This window comes from Hyposmocoma kahamanoa, unplaced genomic scaffold (assembly GCF_003589595.1).
Source record: "Hyposmocoma kahamanoa isolate Upper Pololo Valley unplaced genomic scaffold, ASM358959v1 116, whole genome shotgun sequence".
Taxonomy (NCBI): Eukaryota; Metazoa; Arthropoda; class Insecta; order Lepidoptera; family Cosmopterigidae; genus Hyposmocoma; species Hyposmocoma kahamanoa.
This window is the reverse complement of record NW_020653391.1, coordinates 1255106-1275866: the sequence shown is the minus strand read 5'-3', so window position 1 is coordinate 1275866 and position 20761 is coordinate 1255106. Positions and strand designations below refer to the sequence as shown.

At 36.0% G+C, this 20761-nt stretch overlaps 1 protein-coding gene across 1 annotated transcript in view; it reads right to left on the bottom strand.

Moving 5' to 3' along the window:
- Positions 1-11003, bottom strand: part of LOC113239870 — a 36294-nt gene extending 25291 nt beyond the window's left edge. Inside the window, exons 1-2 of the mRNA XM_026477030.1 lie at positions 10869-11003; positions 9804-9940 (exon numbers count right to left, since the gene is read on the bottom strand). The gene's annotated coding sequence lies outside the window, so the exon portion shown is untranslated. The remainder of the gene's footprint in view (positions 1-9803; positions 9941-10868) is intronic.
- Between the last annotated feature and the right edge of the window lie 9758 nt (positions 11004-20761).

The window sequence follows — 20761 nt, the reverse complement described above, 5'->3', positions numbered from 1 at the left end:
TGGGAACATTAGCAGCGCCTCTAGTGACACGTATTCGCAACAAAATTCGCGAGTGTATTTTTACGTTATAAACGCATAACGACTCGTTTTCAAACGCCACGAAACGTAAAACGCTTCGAGTCGCGTTACAGGCGCTTTTGTAAGCGTAAGTTCGAAATTTCATTTTCTTATGAGCTATCTAACGCAAACGCTGTAGTGATGTTGGCACTTGACTTGATTGGTTAGTGAGATCGTACGTTTACTCAGAAATATGTTAGATATATAAGAAATTACTTCAATTTTTGCGATTCAAATAAATGAGATGTTGTATAAAGTAGTATAGAACAATTTATGGGTAATTATTTAATACGGGTCGTGAGTAAAGGAGATTGGAAGACGAATATGAATGGGTACAGGTGCTTTGGCCTAACTGCAGAGAGTATGGAAGGACCGTAAACATCGCACGTAAAACCTAGATGAGATTGGAGGGTTTTTTTATGGTTTCCATTTTTAACTATGCTGCGGAAACGTCCATACCAGACTATTCACCTTATGTCTCTGTGGGGTACTTGATTTCTTTGGTCTCATTGCCAGGAAAGAAGTGGACAGCCTCGATCGGTTACGAGATGGATCGACGGTAAACGTCCGAGGGGTATCTGATGGGCATTGCTACTGCGCCCGTCACTCTGAGACATAAGTTGACAAGTCCCATGTGCCTGTAATTTCACCAGCACCCTTACCCGTCAAAACCGGAACGCAGTAATGCTCACATTACTGCTTGGCGGTAGAAATAGGTAAGGTGGCAGTACTTCCCTGGACGAATTATTTTACAAGGAGCTCTTCTGCTACTAAATTTTGAATTTCTCAACGTGCTTATTGCAGATCTTTACTATGTCTGTCACTTTAGTGTTCGTATGACTTCAAAAGGAATTCGGTCCACCAAAATAACCCCATAGCTCGCTCCATCGCACGCTGAGTACTTTAAATTAGTGCATAAAGTTGTGACGACGCTGACCTCCTTCGTCGTCATCCCACCTTTTTCGAATTCCTTTTCCTTCCACTATTATTACATTGGTTCTATCCATCATCCATCTCTCCCATCCAAATTCTCGAAGCGAGAGGACGTGCATTCCTCTGGTAAATTTATTCTGCTTAAGCGTCAAAATTTCTTAGGCGCTTTTTATAACGAAGAAACATAAAAATGTGTAGAAACTTGTTTGTGCACATTGCATATACCTATACTAACATACGCCTATGAACCTACCGTAAACAGTTCGTAATACGGCGAGAAATGATAAACCTTTACAGGAACACCAACAGTATTTTTATTAAAAAAATATTAATATTATACATACAGGCCACAAAGTGATAGCTATATGCCGCCACCGGAATTCGAACCGTCTATCTCGCAATTTCGAAGCAATCATTCTTCCGCTCTTTTAATAATTTCTCATCACAACGATTGAAACAAAAATAACTAGAGAAAAAGCCGCAAAAGCGTAAAAATACAGCATCTAATACAAGAAAATTGGTAAATTACTGTTTTTACCGGCAAGTTCCTGTTGTTTACCGGTCAAATGAGGAAATTGTAGTATTGAGTACACACTAACTGACAGACATTATGTTATTTTATGTGTTTTTGTAATGGTGTTAGTAAAACGTGGGTACTTTCTTTTCTAATGGCACCAAAATTGAAAATATTTGTAAATTGGCAGTGGTAATGTTTGGGCGTTTAATGCGTCTAAAATGAGGTGCCTAAGAGGGATCGAATAAAATAGAGACAGGGTGAAAATTAAATGAAGTTATAAATAACAGTAGAGCTTCTTATGAAAGAGTTCGTCCAGGAAAGTACTCTTACTATACCTATATCTCGATACCTCCAATGAACACTACGCTATCTTTATTTTTTGATCATTTTCTGTTATTTTTGTAAACAGCCATATTTATTTACTAACATTATGCTTCCTGAATTTTGTGAAAAAAAATATAGAAACAAAAAACAAAATAAAAACAGAACATGTGCAAAAATTAAGGCGTTGTAGCGTTGATGCTGTCCAGCGGGTGCTACCGCATTTGAAAAAAAATCAAAATTATATATAAAACTACACTACAAAAATTTATTTTTTTAATGATTTTTTTGTGTTAATATAAAAAATACTTGTTTTCAATTATTTTTTGTGGCGTTGAAATTTTTTTATCTTTCCTAAGTGGGCGGTGAGCAAAGAAGTTTGGGAACCTATGCTTTACATAATATCGTATAATGAAAAGTTATTTAAATCAAATATGGGAAAAAGTTAAAATGTCGTATCGTAATGTCGTATCGTGGTTGGAGCTCAAAGATAGGATGCTGAGCAGTCATAGTTCACGATTACTCCATCTAGCCCAGCCCAGAAGCCCAGGCTAGTTATATAAGAATAAGAAAATATGACACTGGTAAAGATATTGATTTGATTACAATAATCTCAGGACAGAGTACTAAAAAAACCGACCTCAAAAGTACGTGGAATTACGTCTATTTGCTAAGTTTTATTGAAATATCCCCTTCGCCACTATACAGAACTTGACACTGGACATAATAAAAATTGGTTCTCACCTACTCAAAGTATATTGAGAGAAAAACTCCTTGAATTGGAGAAATAGCAAAATCAACCATTAAAATAATTGCTCCTACATTAAAGTTAGGGCTATTTATAAAAATGAATCTTCATGCGTGAACAGCCACCCTTAGAGGTGGATGATTTTCTTCAAAATGAAATGGGACCACTATGGAAGTACCCTCTTTCCAACAAAAAAGAATCATGAAAATCGGTTCACAAATACCGGAGTTATCACGTAAGATACATACAAAAAAAATGAAAAGAACATACAGTCGAATTGCGAACCTCCTCCTTTTTTGAAGTCGGTTAAAAAAGAGACAATCAAACCGTAATTACACCGCTAAAATGCCAAAATACTACGCTCTACTGGCTCAAGTAAACAGTAAGTTCCAGTCGTGTTTTTTTAAATATATCTATATAATAATATTCTTTATTATTCAATCCATTGCTTTAGAAGCAAAACTTTACTACTAATACCTCAAATGGCTTTAGTTGACTCCGCATAACAGTGCAAGCGTTAAGTCGATCACTATGAAAAAAATATATAGTAAAATTGAGGATATACTTACACTAACTGTGGAAATACATGATTTCAAAAAATGTTCACGATAGAAAAATACAAACACAAACTTACCTTGAAATTTTACAAGAAAACCGTTGTATCCAATCATTGACTTACAATTATATGGACGTCGGGTCCGCGCTAAAAAGTGTCCGCACTTGTAAGGCGCTAAAATCGTATACAGAGCGCGACACTCCGCTTTAGTCTTCATTTGTTCTACTGACAGCGCGATACTGCGATGACATTACAATTTAAATTTCGAATAGGTTGACTTGGGACATTTTTTTCGTGGTTTTTGTATTAGACCCGTCGTCCATTTATTTGTAAGTCAATGTATCCAATAGATAGTTCACATATACCAATGATTTTTTAAATATCAACGAAACTAAATAGAACACGTATAAGTACTACGCGATATAATATTCTGAAATAATGCCAGCCGCTCGACCTAATGAAAATGAACCTTATTAGTACGGGAAAACTTTGATTTCGAGCAACCAACTTTTAAGAGAGCCCGTTACTTAATAAATCATCGAAGTTATTGGACGTTTGTGTATTTTAGCAATAAGCGCTTTCGCTATAAATCTGTCAAGATTGAGATTAATAATTGTGGATGAATGTTTTTTTCGAATATTCCGAGTATATGCACTCTGAGATAGAAAACTCTCCTTTTTGAGGTTAGTTGTAAAATATAATACTATCATGGTATATACACAACTCGTTTCTGCGCCTGAGCAGAGTCCGTCCTTACATAATTAAAGGCTCATTACACCATAAACAAAAGACAGCTAGCGTCATTTTGCGCTTGCGCTCGACATAGGGTTGTCACAAACAGAGTTCAAAATGTAATGTAATACACAAGTAAAAACTGCTGATAAATTCTTGGATTTATCGAAGAATACTGAAAAAAATCTTAAATTTCTGTCTTACACCCAAAAGAAATTGCTACTTAGCAAGAAATGTTGTAATAGTAGTATAGTATTTTTTTTTTTAAGATACCAAGTGACGACGGGACGAACGAGTTTGAGCCTGGTGGTAAGCGACACGCCTATCTATAACAGTTGCAGCGCCATTCTGAACTTTAAATCGCAAAGATTTGAGGGGCACTGCCACTGCGCCCACACACAAGTCCTATGCCTCTGAAATATTACTGCTTGGCAGCAGAAATAGATAAGGTGGCAGTTATTCTCTAGACGAACTCTTTCGCAAGGAGTCTCTACTGCTACTAATTATTTTTACTAGAATAAGGAAAATTTTATTAATTCATAATATGTTTTATTGCATATACACACGAAGTTCAAATTTCCGATTTCATTCGATTTTTGACAACCCTGTCTCCTAGCAACAGTTCACGAAGTACATTACCCTTAAAATCCATACGTCAACAACAACAATTCAAATATAGCCCTTACAGTATTCACGTAAGATCTATTTTCCATTTAACACGTTTTATGACCTATAGTAATTTGCTTTTAATACTGCAATTTTAGTTTTTCGTTTCTGTTGGACTCCAATCGTTGCACTTAAGGTTCACTTTAAAAGGTTTAAGATGCAAAATTGTTGGTTATATTTAACTGCCTGAGTTACTATAGGTTGTCGAACGAAAAATAAAAAGGACAAAAAGTATTGTTTTAAGGTTTATTTTTTAACTTCGTAATTTACTTAAAGTACTTTTTTCTTCGTTGTAGTATAATTTGCTATTTAATTTAAATTTTATGTACAAGAGTTAATTGCATTTTAATGGTAATAGTTTTTATATAAGTCCCATTGCTGGACATGAGTCGTATTAAAGAAGATGGAATGCTCCTCACTTTCTGACAAAACACAGGTTCAAAGAACACGTTTTTTGAACTTAAATCCTTATTTAGACAGCCTGCTTGCTTAATTTTCCGTTATACGAAGATGTAAAAATAAATTTATATTTGCAAATTAAAATGTACGCTTTCACAGATAAAAAATATTTTTTTTTTTTTTGCGATATAAAAATATTTTATGGATATTAATGTCATGAGCACGATTGCCTGTTCCAACCACCCAGTACGGACCGTAGATTCTGCAATAAGATAGTACTTACAAAAATACATTATAAAATAAGAAAGTGACTGTTCTTCATAATATTTTTAAAATTTCATTAAAAAAGGTTGCCAAGGCAAAGCTCTTGATATTGGGTAGTTTAAAAGAATTGATTTCTATGACCGGACAACATGAATATTGTTTTCAAAAGACAATAGCATCGCTTATAGACATATATTAATAAGGTGGTTTTATTTAGATTCTGTGCAGTCTTTCATAGACGTGTAAATTTAAAAATATTTTGACCTTGAAACGTTAGGTATAACGAGTTCTTAGGTTTTCGCGATTGTTACACATAGGAAATGAAACTATTTTTCCGGATTTAAATCGGTATATTTGTTTTATTTTTAATTTTTTTTGTTGTCTGTCAACCGTGACCATGGGACCTGTAAAGGGCCCGAAACGTCGGTTTGTTTGAAAAAACAAATATACGCGATTTAAATCCGGAAGAATAGTTTCATTTCCTACGTTACGTATAAATTGAATCGCATGCTAAAATGAGGCTTAGAAATCAAAGCATCGGCTACCGATGAAGAAAAAAAAGAAGAAATGTACTTTACATTGACTTATCGAGTTCTTATGTTTTGCCATTGCTACAATTTGATAAATGAAACTATTTTGCGAATCTGAATCGTGAACGTGGATCTGTAAAGAGCCTGAAACTCGTTTTTTTGAAAGAATAATTGTAAATTTGTAAAAAAAAACTGCCCTCCAACATTTGCTTATCGGCCATTGACTTACAATTATATGGACGTCGGGTCCGCGCTAAAAAGTGTCCGCACTTGTAAGGCGCTAAAATCGTATACAGAGCGCGACACTCCGCTTTAGTCTTCATTTGTTCTACTGACAGCGCGATACTGCGATGACATTACAATTTAAATTTCGAATAGGTTGACTTGGGACATTTTTTTCGTGGTTTTTGTATTAGACCCGTCGTCCATTTATTTGTAAGTCAATGTTATCGGCTGATTTCGATTTCTATGGGATCGCCTCGTCACATTCTGACTTCTTGGTGACAATGGGGCTGTTACGGACTCCATTGTAAATTTGATTATTTTTTCTCTGGTTGTCATGGTGACTGTGATTTTTTGATTACATGTATCAAGGGAATGTATCGACTTTATTTTGTGGAAAATCGCTTTTTAATTTGTGATAGCCGAAACGAACCCGGTACAGCATCCTCGGCATCAGGGACCACCTCGAGAGTGTACCCTTTCAAACAATAAAATAATTTTCAAAATCAGTTCACAATTGATGGAGAAATCGGTGACTACACTGAAATGCCTACAAAATTAGAGAATTTTCCTCTTTTTACATGGGATCCCCTCATCAGATTTTGACTTGGTGACAATGAGTTTTGAAATGGCACTGCAACTGTGATGGGCAGGCGTGTCGCTTACCATCAGGCGCACGACTTGTTCGTCCCGTCATTTAGTATCGTAAAAATAAATAAATAAATAAAACCCTCAGAGAATTAACGGCTAACCCTTTATTTAAGCCTTTGGTCATCAGCGGTCTATAAACAGATGTGATATGTGTATGATGGCGGTATTTCCCAGACGGTATTTCTCTTTCACCTTTAGATTCCTCGATTTCAACATAAAAGTAATGAGAATAATATTCTGAAAGCGTTTGAAGATGTAAGTGTCTCTTTTCTCCAAGCATTTAAAAGCCGGGATTCATTACTATATAGCAACGTGGAACAGTCATAAAGTCAGCATGGCCGTTGTCAGTATTGCTATAAAAGAAGTATTCAAAGGGCCGCCGAACGATTTATGCTGCGGATTTGAGTAGATTATTATACTAAAGATTCCAGTGTCAGGTTCGATGTGCGGGAATAAGCATAAGTTTAAATTGAATATTTACGTATCTTGGATATTTTTTTTGTAAAATAAACGGACGCTTCGATACATCTGGGGCCCTACTCTCGAAGGCCCAAATCTATAGTTAAGACCGATAACCGATCGAAACGGTCTGTAGGGCCATCCATCGCACTATGACTGACCTTGCAGACAGTTTCGTACAACGGAATTAAGGCAAGTCACCGAAAGAGAAGCGGAAAAACAGTTTTGCTAGATCAAATGGTTTAGGTATTTACTATTAATACGTTCATCGCCGCGGTGGGTCAAAATGACCGGCATCTCATCCACCTATTGGGGCCGTGGAGGGATAAAATGACCGGCACGAGACACCTAACTTTCTGATGCTCGTTCACGCCGCATGTGGCAAACGCTACGTATTTAACCATATAACATGACTGGCGAAGCCCTAACGAACTACTATTGCCATTTGGTTTTTAGGATTTTTGATGGCATACCTACTTTTCTAGACTAAGAGGAAAAAATATATTTCGATTAAAAAAATTAACTTTATTATACTTTATACTTAGAATAATAACGCATAGAATGATAGTTCCATATCAAACGAACTGTCACAAGTGAGGCAAAAATCAAATTCATGTCGGCTAGTTTTAGTAGTAGGCTAATTTTCGGTTTTAGTGAATATTTATATAAAAATACAAGTTGAAACGCGTTACGTCCTTGTGGAATGTGATGTTAGTATCTATTTTATGTTTGTCTGACGTATTTTTACAATCATTTACGACACATGTCGTGTAATTTTTAGCTAAAATTCTTGATCTGTTCGCGGTGCAAGTTGACCTTGAGCACTGAAGGCCCGCTCGTGTAGGCCCTTTTGGCGCGCTTCAATTTGCCTCACTTAGCGTGTGTGGACTAGGTTTCTATGCGTTATTATTCTAAGACTTTATACTTATCAATATTACGATTCTGGAGTGTTTTTGCGACATCGATTATGATAGTAATCGAAGCTTAAAGCAATTCCATTGTTTTTTTTCTTCCGTGACAGGTAGGTAAGGATCACTTTGGGAAACTATGCCGCAAAGTTACAACCTCTGTCTGTCTGTAACCTGTCTGTCTAAAGTTACCACCACTGTATGCCTGTGACTCGACATACGCGCACAAGGTCAATGGTAATTAGAATAAAATACGTTTACAGTTTGATTACGTCATCCCTCCTACCTACACGTTGAAATAAAGATTGTGATCGCAAAGAATTTCTTCGAGATCAAAAAGACACCGACTTGGTGAATGGCTCAGGCGGCTGTTGTTTGTGTTCTAAAATCTCCCAGACACAGACTCGTCAGTTATGCTTATCGGTACATCGATCTGAATTTTACGAATAAGCAGGGCTGGATTTACCACTAGGTGACTAGGTCCACTCACAGTGGCTGGATGCTAAAAAAATTATTATACATAATCGCACCCTAGAAATATTATGTATATTACCAGCAATATCATCGACTGCCACCTGTCTGAGATTCACTTAGCTAAGCATTTACGTAACGAGTCACTATTTTATTTACCTGTCGCTTTACAAAATTACAAACGGAATTCGTTTATAGGGCGTGCGAGCAATAATTTAAAAAAAGTTTTGGTTTGTTTAACACAAACCGTGCGTACGTTAAGAAAGTATTATTTCATGTTTTGTTACTAAAGCAAGTTAATTTGCATAGTGTTACATTGCTTCTATAATGTGTGTGTGCAATGTCTTTTGGTTGTTTAGTTTGTCAATGCTATATTTTGCTATTGTATTTTTATCAGTGGGGAACTGTGTCTGTTTATAATTATTTAATATAGTTTATATTACTTTGTGATATAAGTTGTTCGTACCCTTAAAAATAAAATAAATAAACAGGTGTAATAAAGTAACATCTGCAAAATGATAACTTTTCAGCAAAGAGGTTTAAAGAATTTACTAACGAAATTTGTCGATGACATTTTGATACGCTTTAAAATATAACATATAGGTACCTAATTTAATTGTTGCATAATGTTTCATGTAGTTCGTAAAATAATTTTATAATTTTCACGTGATAATATGTTCGTGAATATGATCGTATCAATAGCGAGTTTTACACTATAACGCGTGATACTGTAATCGTGCGTGATTGAGAACACGTGTAAAGATGTTCAAAGGAAAAGGGAAAGATGTGTATTGGAGTGTGCAAACGCGCACTCCAATGCGCGCCAGTTTCACGCGATCCTTCTTGCGCTATTTGCCTTCACACGGATGCTCTTTCGAACGTTAGCTTAAAAACAATTCGAACTCATTTAAGAGATCGTCCAGGCAAGTAATGCCACCTTACCTATTTCTGCCGCCATACAGTAATGTGAGCATTACTGCGTTCCGGTTTTGAAGGGTAAGAATACTGGTGAAATAACAGGCACATGGGACTTATCAACTTATGTCTCAGCGTGACGGGCGCAGTGTACTTACAGTACAGTGTACATCTGGCTTTATATCAAGGGTACTGTTACCTACCGCCAGAGGGAGACACTGGGAGACAGTAATTATACACAACCACTCTTGTTAACACGTATATTCTGACTCAAAAAACGACGCGGGGCGCAGCCGCGTTTCTACTTAAAACTACCCACATAACAGGTACAAAATATTTAAAAAAAAGTTGGGCCTTGGAGTGTTTAAACTTGAAACCCGGTTCTGCGAATAGGCAGTTATACTATTATTTTGTGACATTTAAATATAAAATATAAATTTTATGAAATACTCACATTGCCCTGAGGGTCGATGAGCTGCGCATATTTAGGAGCCTTCGCTTTGCTGCCGTCGGCAAATACCCCTGCCAGCCGCAGAGGCGTACCCGGACGAGCCGCCGCGCGCTCATATTGGGCGCCTATCCTGCCGCTCTCTGTGAAGCAAATTTGAATAATTGAATATAATATGGCAACTACAAAGAAGCTTTTTGAAGACAGAGAATCGAAGGCAAAAAGATGTTTGGGCTCCGATACGTTGATCTGACACGTCACGATAGTTTTCCTAGAAGCAACGTAGAAGGGAAGATCGAAAGAAAAAGAGGCAGAGGACTAATTAAAAAGTGACCTAATTCGAAAAAAATAATGGTAGAAAGCTGACGAAATAAATAAAAAAGTATGAAATATACGTAACATAATGTTTTACACTTCAAATAGAAATTAGTTATGGAGACTGGTGGAGACACGTTCATTTTTTTAAATCAATTTTATCAGTTTTCCAAATATTTTTCAAGTACACTTTATTATTAATTCTTATAAGCCTTATTAACATTTGTTTTACTTATATTGTATTAGATTAAGTTACATTGAAATAAATTTATCTTATCTTATGTTAAATGTAAGTAAGGTTTGTCAGAAGACAGCAATTTGATATCTCGCCCCTATCATTAAATTCTTTTGAAAAGAGGATCAGATTTCTCTGCTGTTGGCTGTGTATTACATGTGGACGGCAACATGCATAAAATTACGTAATAACATAATGCTCTGCATTAAAAACATAATAAAAATAATGGACCAGATATCACCTGATCTCAAACCAGGATATTAGGAGTACCTACGAGAGAAATGGAACTCACTCAGGAGTACTATCTAGAACACCCAGTCCAGAGCTATTTTAGAATACTTTATTTCTCAAATTGGTCCTACCCAGAAACAAAGTCGGGATCACCTCATCTTTGGTCACCGAGATCGTCAAAATGTCAGTACAAATGTTGGCTACGAAATGACATAGCAAAAGACAGGCTGCCTAATGATTTAAAGAATTGTCTGTGCTTCAGTCTTTTTGAAGTTAGTGACTTTACTCACCAGTGCTGGGCCTCGCACGGTACGCGGATATGGCGCGCGGCGAGACGAGAGCGAAGGCGCGCGCGCGCAGCAGCGCCGACACCGAGCCGCGTGCCGCCGCCAGCGCACCCCCGCGGCACCCGCATGCAGAAAACCAGCCTGAGGATTAAAATATTCATAAATTAAATTGTTGTCATAACCGTTTTTATGGAAACATGTCGATATCAAGGAATAAGTAAAAGCATTCAACATAAGTTCTGGAGATATTAATAAAAAATTAACATTCTTACGCATGCGTCATTTATTAAAATGTAATTCGTACCCCTAGTGCTTTTATCACATGAAAAATAATTTTAAAATTTTCGTGTGATAAAAGCACTTTTGATGATCATAATATCATTACCATCATTTAAGAGTTCGTCCTGGGAAGTACTGCCAACTTACCTATTTCTGCCGCCCAGTAGTAATGTGAGCATCATTCCATTTAATTCCATTAAATTCCAGACACACGAGACTTGTCAAGTTATGTCTCATGGTGAGGCGCAGTAGCAGCGCCCGTCAGATTTTTGTGATTAAAACTCTGAGTGGTACTGCAACTTTTATGGACAGGCGTGTCGCTCACCACTTGGTTATTACACATAGTTCTTAATATGTACCTACATGCTTATCACCAAAATGTCAACAGAAAGTATATTGTACTTTATCAAGTAAATTTTACACAATTGAAATAAAGTTGATTATGCTATAGTTACTAAAAACCGCTTCTATTTCATTCAAAGGCGACGCAATTTAATTCTGACAGTGAACTAAACGCATTATGTCCAAACAGGTATAGCTATTTGTAAAGACATTTCTTTTAATTCCTTGTGGGTAGACAAATGTACGCAATAATTGCAGAATGATCAAGCTGTATTTATAATATGCAAATTAGACATGGAGAGTGAAGCATTTATAGGGTTGTGCCATACGGAGTGAGCAAGGCAATTATTTTTGCGACTGATATTGATGCCGGCAATTAGTGAGTGAACCACATAGAAAGTTGAATCATTAGAAATGAAACGTCGTTAATATTGTTTAAAGACGATTTAATAATTAAATTCGTTCTTCTCCTTTTTATAAAGTGTTATAGTTTCAACGATACTACGAATGATTTCACCGGAAAAAACGCGTACCTATATTACTCAGAATTTCTTCTCAATAGAATTTACAACATCAAACAATACATATTTACAGTCTATTACAGAAACAAATTGGTTCAAATAAAAAGGGTCGGCACCATTGACTTACAGTTATATGGACGTCGGGTCCGCGCTAAAAAATGTCCAAACTTATAGGGGGTTAAAATCGTATACAGAGAGCATCATTTACGCTTTAGTTTTCGTTTGTTGGACTGACAGCGAAGCAAGCAAAATTAGACAGTACTGCGATGACATTACAATTTAAAAGCTTTTTCATATTCCTTTACATGTCACTACGTTTAAATAGGTTGACTTGGGACACTTTTTTCGTGGTTTTTGTATTATTCCCGTCGTCCATTTATTTGTAAGTCAATGGTCGGCACAGATAAAAAAGTTATTTCAAACACAATTACAATTTTTTTTTTGCAATTTTATTTTGCACTGTAATTATAATGTCATAAGAAATATTACAGTGGTGGTGGCGATGCAAACGCGCGTCGCTACACTTGAGATTTATAGGCGGTTACACCGATGCAATATCACAAGTGTAGCGATCGCGCGTTTGTATCGATACAGTCGCGCGTATGTGTAAAGGTAGACGATTGGCTGTACCGCTACTGAATCGCGTTTGCATCGCTGCTAAAACTCGACGTGTGAAAACGCTCACAAGGTTTAAAATATATAATTTATTTTGTTTGTTATTAAGTTCCATACTCCTATACTGCCATCCACTAACTAACACGCGGTTAAGTGACAAATGGTCAAATATTCGTTTTAAATAGCATAAGATAGAGTACAAAATCATCTTTTTATAATCTCAGTACAGAGTACTAAAAAAACCGACCTCAAAAGTACGTGGAAATTACATCTATTTGCCAAGTTTTGAAATTGGTAACCGGAAAGTGCGCAAACCCGGATTCATCCTCTAGTTCGCTGCTGTACGGAAATTGACACAGGAGATAATAAAAATCGGTTCTCACTACTCAAAGTATATTGAGAGAGAAAAACGCCTTGAATTGGAGAATAGCAAAATCAACAATTAAAATAATTGCTCCTTATAATAAAATTTAGGCGCTATTTATAAAAATGAATCTTCATGCGTGAGCAACCACCCTCGGCGGTGGATGATTTTCTTCAAAATTAAATAGGACCACTATGAAGGTACTCTCTTTCCAACAAAAAAAGAATCATCAAAATCGGTTCACAAATGGCGGGTTATCGCGTAACATACATACAAAAAAAAAAAAACATACAGTCGAATTAAACGACTTATCGGAACTTACCCCGATGCGTAGCTGAAATACTGTTAAACAATATTAAATACTAATAAAAAAACTGGGTTATGGCTATCTATGATATCCCAAAAAATTGTTTTGTCACTTAACCGCGCTTTGTCACTTAGCGGACGGCAGTATAGGTATTAGAATTGTTCATGAATTCACCTTTGGTAGTAATGATGCCACATCTGTAAAATGTCAATTTTTCAGGAAAGAGGCTTAAGAGCTCTCATGCCAAAAAAGTTTTGACGTTGGCTCCGCCCAAATTTGTGAAGCAAATATATGCCTGAAGTTCGCGTGTCATGCGACAGGAGATGTTGAATTTTGCGCATTAAAAGTACCAAATTCGTTTTAGTGGAATAACTCTAAAACTAAAGGGATTAAAAAGAATCAGTAGTGTCAGTTGTCGATCATGCATAAATATAATCAATTATCTAATTTTTGTCCTAATAACCTGTAGCATTTCGAGGATAAATCGAAAAAATTTAAAAATTAGACGTCATTTCGTGATTTTTGTCTATCGAGGAAACTTTATTGTTTTATGTTTCTGATTAATATCTATGCTTGAATATATCGTGTAGTTACTCATGCAATATTTTATTTTTAACTTTAAAGTGGATATATCCCTCTAAAATCAAATCGAAGATTAGGATTTTTTCCTCTCTCCCTCTTAATGATTCAATGAACGAAATTAGTCGAAAACTTTGAACGAGGTTGTAAAATTTCACTTAAAAAATTTTTTTCATATAATTTCGATTATTTTTATGATTTTCGTGTGATAAAAGCACTTTTGACGTATGAACACAAGTGGCTTTACGAAATAAGGCCAAGAAACTCAACTTATATACAGATCGTTTAAACTATTTTGGGTTACTACACAAGAAACAAGACGCAAAATATATAAAATAGTGCTTTTTGAAGAAATTAGTCACTGAGATTTTTAATTGTCCAGATTTATTAAGTAAAGTTAGTCAAATCATAATAAGAAGTTGTTTTGCATTCCAAAACCTCGTACTAATCTCAGATTGCACTGTCCCCTCTCTCGGATGTATACACTTTATATGCAATATTACAATTCAGCTGATTTGGCTCCTATGTCTGTGAACTTACTTAAAAGACTTGTATTGCACTAACAGTTATAGATTCTTTTTTCTCCCTTAATTAATCGAATGTTAACATTAAGTAAAAAAAATAGATAGATTGTTGTGCATGCGGTGTTCTCTGGGGCAATTGTATTTATGTTTTGTATAATTATCTTATTGTAATGTATATTGTACTCGTTGTTGGAGAACCAAATAAATAAATAAGTGTTATGTTGATTGATAAGGCACTTTGCTAAGGCACAAGACGTACCGTACCAATTTGGGACACCATGCACTTATTCCGAGATTGTGTCGGCTGATTAATGAGTTGGTAAAAAAAGATTTCACAATAGATATTTTTCACGACATTATTGATGTTTTTAAAATCAAAATCACTAATGCTTTAAGCCAGTAGTTTAATTTCATTTCGTTTGTAATTTGATTAGGGAATATTGTATTATTTTTAACTTAGGTACCTGTGAAATATTGTAAGTTAGAAGTTTATTAGTATAGGCATAGTATTTTTTTAAATAACAACTAATAGTGTTAAGTGCATGGTGAGGCCGTCTATAATTAGAGTTATATGTAACGTATTACTTAGCATTAGTTATTTTAAGCTTTCCTACATGTAAGTCTGTTGATGGTCCATAAATAAATAAATAAAAATAAATAAATAAATTGATGGAATTACGCAATTTATAGCAAACTAATATTGACTCCAACAGTACGCAACAGGCTTTAAAATTCAGTTTCAGTTGACTACATTTTAGGCGCGGCATTAGACCTGCGTTTGCGCTTGACTGACTAAACAATGTGATATTAACCTCATTTCAAGAGATAAAAGCATTCAATTGACTATATTAAATAATTAGTTAACTTTCCATTATTGTCAAATTGATAATTGTTTATTGTTATTAAATAAAGAATTAAAGTGCCATACTAGTGGGAATCAATAGTTTGTGACCGTTATACTAAAAAAAAATACAAATATTGATTACGAAACTATTTTTTTCGTATCTTTTTTTCATTTATTTTCCAAAACAAAATTATTTACGTCATTACAACATTTGGTTTTGGCCATTCTCATAGTAATATGTACTTCATAATTTCACTCAGTTGTTACCAATATAGTATAAAGTTGCTCACTAACGTACTATGGACCTATACTGTCTGAAAATAAAAATAAAAAAATATTTTTTTATTTTATTTTTATTTACAGGTCTCATGGCCTCCTGAGATGCCCGAGTAGCACAAATTAGTCTAATTACGGTTTTGTAGATTTTTTATAATATCAAGTGACGGGACGACTAAGTCGTATCGCCTGGTGGTAAGCGACACGCCTGTCCATAACAGTTGCAGTGCCACTCAGGGCTTTAAATCGAAAGAATCTGAGAGGCGCTGGCCCTGCGTCTGTCACCCTGAGACTTAAGTTGACAAGTCCGACGTGCTTGAAATTTCACCAGCGCCAAAACCGACACGCAGTAACGCTTACATTACTGCTTGGCTTCAGAAACGTGGCAGACAGTGACCCTCAGATCTTTGTGACACTGCAACTGTTATAAACAGGCGTATCCGTTACCACCAGCACGACTTGTTCGTTCCGTCACTTATTATCCTAAAAAAACCTTGTTTTCAATTTACCAAAAAACATTGCCAAAAGTATCAATTAAATGTGTTGAAGCAAAAACAAAACACGATCCATCATGCTGTTTCCACTTTGCTCAAAATTCCCGACTCCCGGGCTGTCCCGAGGACAGTGGAAGGCAACCGGGCGTCCTTGAAGGTCGAACGATCCGCCTCGGGACCTTTTTTATAACGTAAAAAATTACCCATGAAACGACCAGGCAGGTCTTTTCACAGAGTAGGTTTTGAAACAGATACTATTGCGTCAGTTAAATTTGAAAACCTCGTAGCTCCATTTAAGACAGTGTCCCTACCGCTCAACCCAAGCAAAATTAATCGTAGTAGTACGGGAAACTTTTGAATTCTAGCTGTGGTAATGTATAAATTCATAAGTAGGGATACTTTGCACAAGAGAGATAAGTTTAAAGTTAACATTCTTACACTAACGTCACAGTACATTTATGGAAATCTTATTTATGTTAAGAATAATATTATTTTTTAAATGAAAAATAGTCTGTACATAACATTAATATGAGGAATAAAAATAAACTAGCTGTTCTTGACAGTCGTTGTCATAAAGTCTTAAATTCATTGAAGGGGCAATGTATACGCTTCTACAATAAGATTCCGATTGATGTTCAAAATTTGCCGTTTACAAGGTTAAAAACTAAAGTGAAACAAAAACTTTATACTAAAGGTTATTTTTTATACAACTTCTGCGTACATGTATGACAAAAATCCGTGGTAGTAACCCGTTTAGCTGTTTTAGGTATTCCCGATGTTTAAATTAAATATTGTAATGATAAATGTATTCAAATATATATTTTTTTACAAAGAGTAACCCTTAGAGTTTCTTGCTCATATTTCTCTGGGGAATCTGCCTTACGAATGAGCAGTAGAGTTTAATCAGTATGACGATTTCAAGTGTAATTTGCTTACCTGTGAAATAAAGATTATTTTTTTACTTTAACTTCGACGGCATCCAATTTCAAGTGTTAGCTGCGCCGTTAATGTCTATCACGTTACGCAAAAAACCTATTTAGTAGGTTATATGTCCAAAAGTCTGCTATTTTGGATTTAACGATACTGTAATAAATCACTAGCTGATCTGGACAATGGGAAAAAATCTCGTTGGCCAGACCAGTCTGACCATCAATCTGGCCGACGGGAAACACTGGAAATCTCATTTTTTACTTTTCAAGCGCAATGTCAGGCAACTAAAACTTAAAATACACACTACTACAGTGTCTAGACATCAATGTATTTTTTTTACATATGATTACCCTATTAAAATTAAATAAAAATATCTATATAAATCCATTAAACTATTTACTTATAATTTAAATTATGAAATTGACCAACACAAACCATTGATGTTAAAAAATATTAATTAATAATCGTGATTTTCTGTCATTGGCAAATATGTGCTTTATCACTAGATACTTTTGATTTGTGTACAAATTCTTGTCTATTTTTGAAATTAAAAAATAACCTCTGAATATTATAATTTATATAGTTCTCATCATCATCGTCATCATCATTACAGCCGGAAGACGTCCACTGCTGAACATAGGCCTCCCCCAAAGTTTCCAGACCAGCTGGTCGGACGCGACATGCATCCATCGGTTACCTGCCGCCCTTACCAGGTCATCTAGTAGGGGGCCGTCTCACTGAATGCCTTCTGGTTTGTGGTCTCCATTCAAGAATTTTTCTGCCTCAACGGCCGTCAGTTCTACGAGCTATGCGCCCTGCCTACAGCCACTTCTACTTGCTAATCCTTCGAGCTATGTCGGTGGCTTTCATTCTTCTACGGTTCTGCTCATTTCTGATTCGACCAAGTAGAGAAATGCCGAGCATTGCTCGTTCCATAGCTCGTTGAGCGACTTTGAGCTTTTTTATGAGACCATGTCTCAGAGCCGTAGGTCATCGCTGGCAACACGTACCTACTGCTCGAACACTTTTGTCTTCAAGGACTGCGGTATTGCGGACGAGAAGACGCTCCGGAGCTTCCCGAAACCGAGTCGGATTCAATAATTGACATATATAGTTATATACATACAGAGTATATATAGTTCCACATAGGTATAATGTAACGGCGTATATAGTAATAAAAATTATTAAACCGTAAAATAAATGTTTGTCTCTATTCGTGACTACTCTATAACAGTGAGAGTGTACGCGATCGAGGGCGTGAACTTTTTGTGCCCCGTCCAATGCGCGCGAGCATCGCGCAGGGTAACAACCGCGTTATGTACGCGACCGTGCGTCTGCGACTTAACGTCAAGTCTTGACGAACATAGAATATTTAGAGGCTTGTAAAATATATTATTAAAATATTGCTAATAATAAATTTAATGTCATACATAATTTACGATAATACGATGAAAATATTTCTGCATTTTAGTACAGACAACGGAACGTCTACCTTTGCGCCTGCGTTTTAAATCGTATTTTTTTATAATACTAAGTGACAGGATAGAGAAGTCATGGGCCTGATAGTATGCGACATACCTATCTGTAACAGTTGCAGTGCCAGGCAGAAATTTAAATCGCAAAGATCGGGCACTGACACTGCGACCGTCAGTCACCCTGAGACATAAATCGACAAGTCATATGTGCCTGTAATTTTACCAAACTGAGGATACTACGGGTCGTATTCTAGAACTCTACTCAATGCTCAAGTCAGGACTTGAGTATGATTCAAAGCACTAGAAATCATACTCAGTCCTTGCCATTAGGGTCGTATTTCCAGTGCTTGTAATCATACTCAAGTCTGCTCAAATCCTGACTTGAGCATTGAGTAGAGTTTTGGAATACGACCCTACGATAGGCTAATGAGAATGATGATGAAGTAATACTGCTTTTAATTAATACAGACAGTTGATCAATAAACTTAAAAATTACAATTGTTAAAGCGACATATAGTACAGCCACCTTACCTATTTCTGCCGCCAAGCAGTAATGTCAGCATTACTGTGTTCCGGTTTTGAAGGGTAAGGGTGCTGGTGAAATTACAGGCACATGGGACTTGTCAACTTATGTCTCGGCGTGACGGTCGCTGTAGCAGTGCCCATTAGATCTTTACAATTTACAGCTCTAAGTGACACTGTAACTGTTATGGACAGGCGTGTAGCTTACGACTTGTTCGTCCCGTCACTTGATATCATACAAAAAAGTTTCTGGCACCTGTAAAGGTGCGTGAGTGAAGAAAGAGATTCCAAAACTTTGTGGAATATTCCATTTGCCAAGTTTTAGCGTAACCGGTTAACGGGAAGTGGGTGTAATCTAATAAACCGGATTCATCCCCTAATTTGCCACCCTTAGCGGTGGAATATTTTCTTCAAATTTGAATAGGACCACTACTGAGGTACCTCCTTTCCAACAAAAAAGTCATTGAAATTGGTTCACAACTATCGGAGTAATCATGTAACATATTAATTAAAATAAATGTTTTAATTATGTATTTGAGTGTGCTCTCTCATAAATTGCGATGCCCAAGCGGGGTGCTACGTGTCTAAGGGACAATTTTAAATGTATTGTAGATCTAAGGAAACCATGTAGAAATGTAATAAATAAATATGAAATATGAAATATACGCACAATAAAAAAAAATCGAATTGAGAACCTTCTCCTTGCTCTCTTGTATTATAGTCTGTCTTTTTTGAAGATGGAGTACAATGACAGTTCATAGCGCAAAAGTGTAGCCCGCTTGCAAGAAGCTAGTGATCACAGTCGATGAATATTATATCGACTATCGACTGAATGTTGTTTATGCTTATGAAATACATAGCCGAACTTGTTTCATTTGAATTATCACAGGCCATTATTCGTCCAACTTTTATGCACAGGTTCATTTCACTTGGATTTTTTGACAATTCGTACGTACTAAATTTAGAACTATGTCTACTAAAAATACAAATAGGCGACATGTTTTAAAGTTTTTCATTTTAATTTAATATACGTAATCAAAACCACCTGTCATCATTAAAATGTGTATGTAAAAATTTATTTCGATACTAATTGGTCAACTATCAAAATAAAAATAAAGAATACAATAACGAAATTAGTCATCATTAGAGCATCATAATATTCACAATTCAGACATTTTTGGCAAAATTTTACCCGCTTTCACAATCTATCGATAAAACTGTCGACAACAACTACATGACTTTTTTAAATTTTACGAAAACTAAAAAAAGACAGGCTGTAGTCGATTTGCGTGGCCTGCTCTTGCCACGGATCAATAAAAAAACCAAAAGTATTCTCCTGGCCATCACTCAGTTCTCACATAACTCCAGGAATGTGCAAGCCAATAAAACAACGGGTTAAAACAGTGACCTTTTCTATAATTACAGCCGTTGAAGGAGTTAACTAACGTCGTATTTAGGGTCCCGTAGTCCAAGTCATTAACTGGTGCATTATTATAGTTTTGATGTCAGCCTGCGTGCCACAGCTTTGTTAACTTGGACGTTTATGTGTCGACTATCTTAGAATTTGATGTTAAGTCTCCTTCTAAAAGTGTTCGTCCAGGGAAGTACTCCCACCTTACCTATTTCTGCCGCCAAGCGGCATGTGCGCATTACTGCGTTCAGGTTTTGAATGGGATTTATCGACTTATGTCTCAAGGTGCTTGGCGGAATGGCAGTGCTTCTCAGATCTCTGCGATTTAAACCTTTGAGTAGCACTGCAACTGCTATGACAGGCGTGTTGCTTATCACTAGGCACGCGACTTGTTAGTGTATTTGTATTTGTTC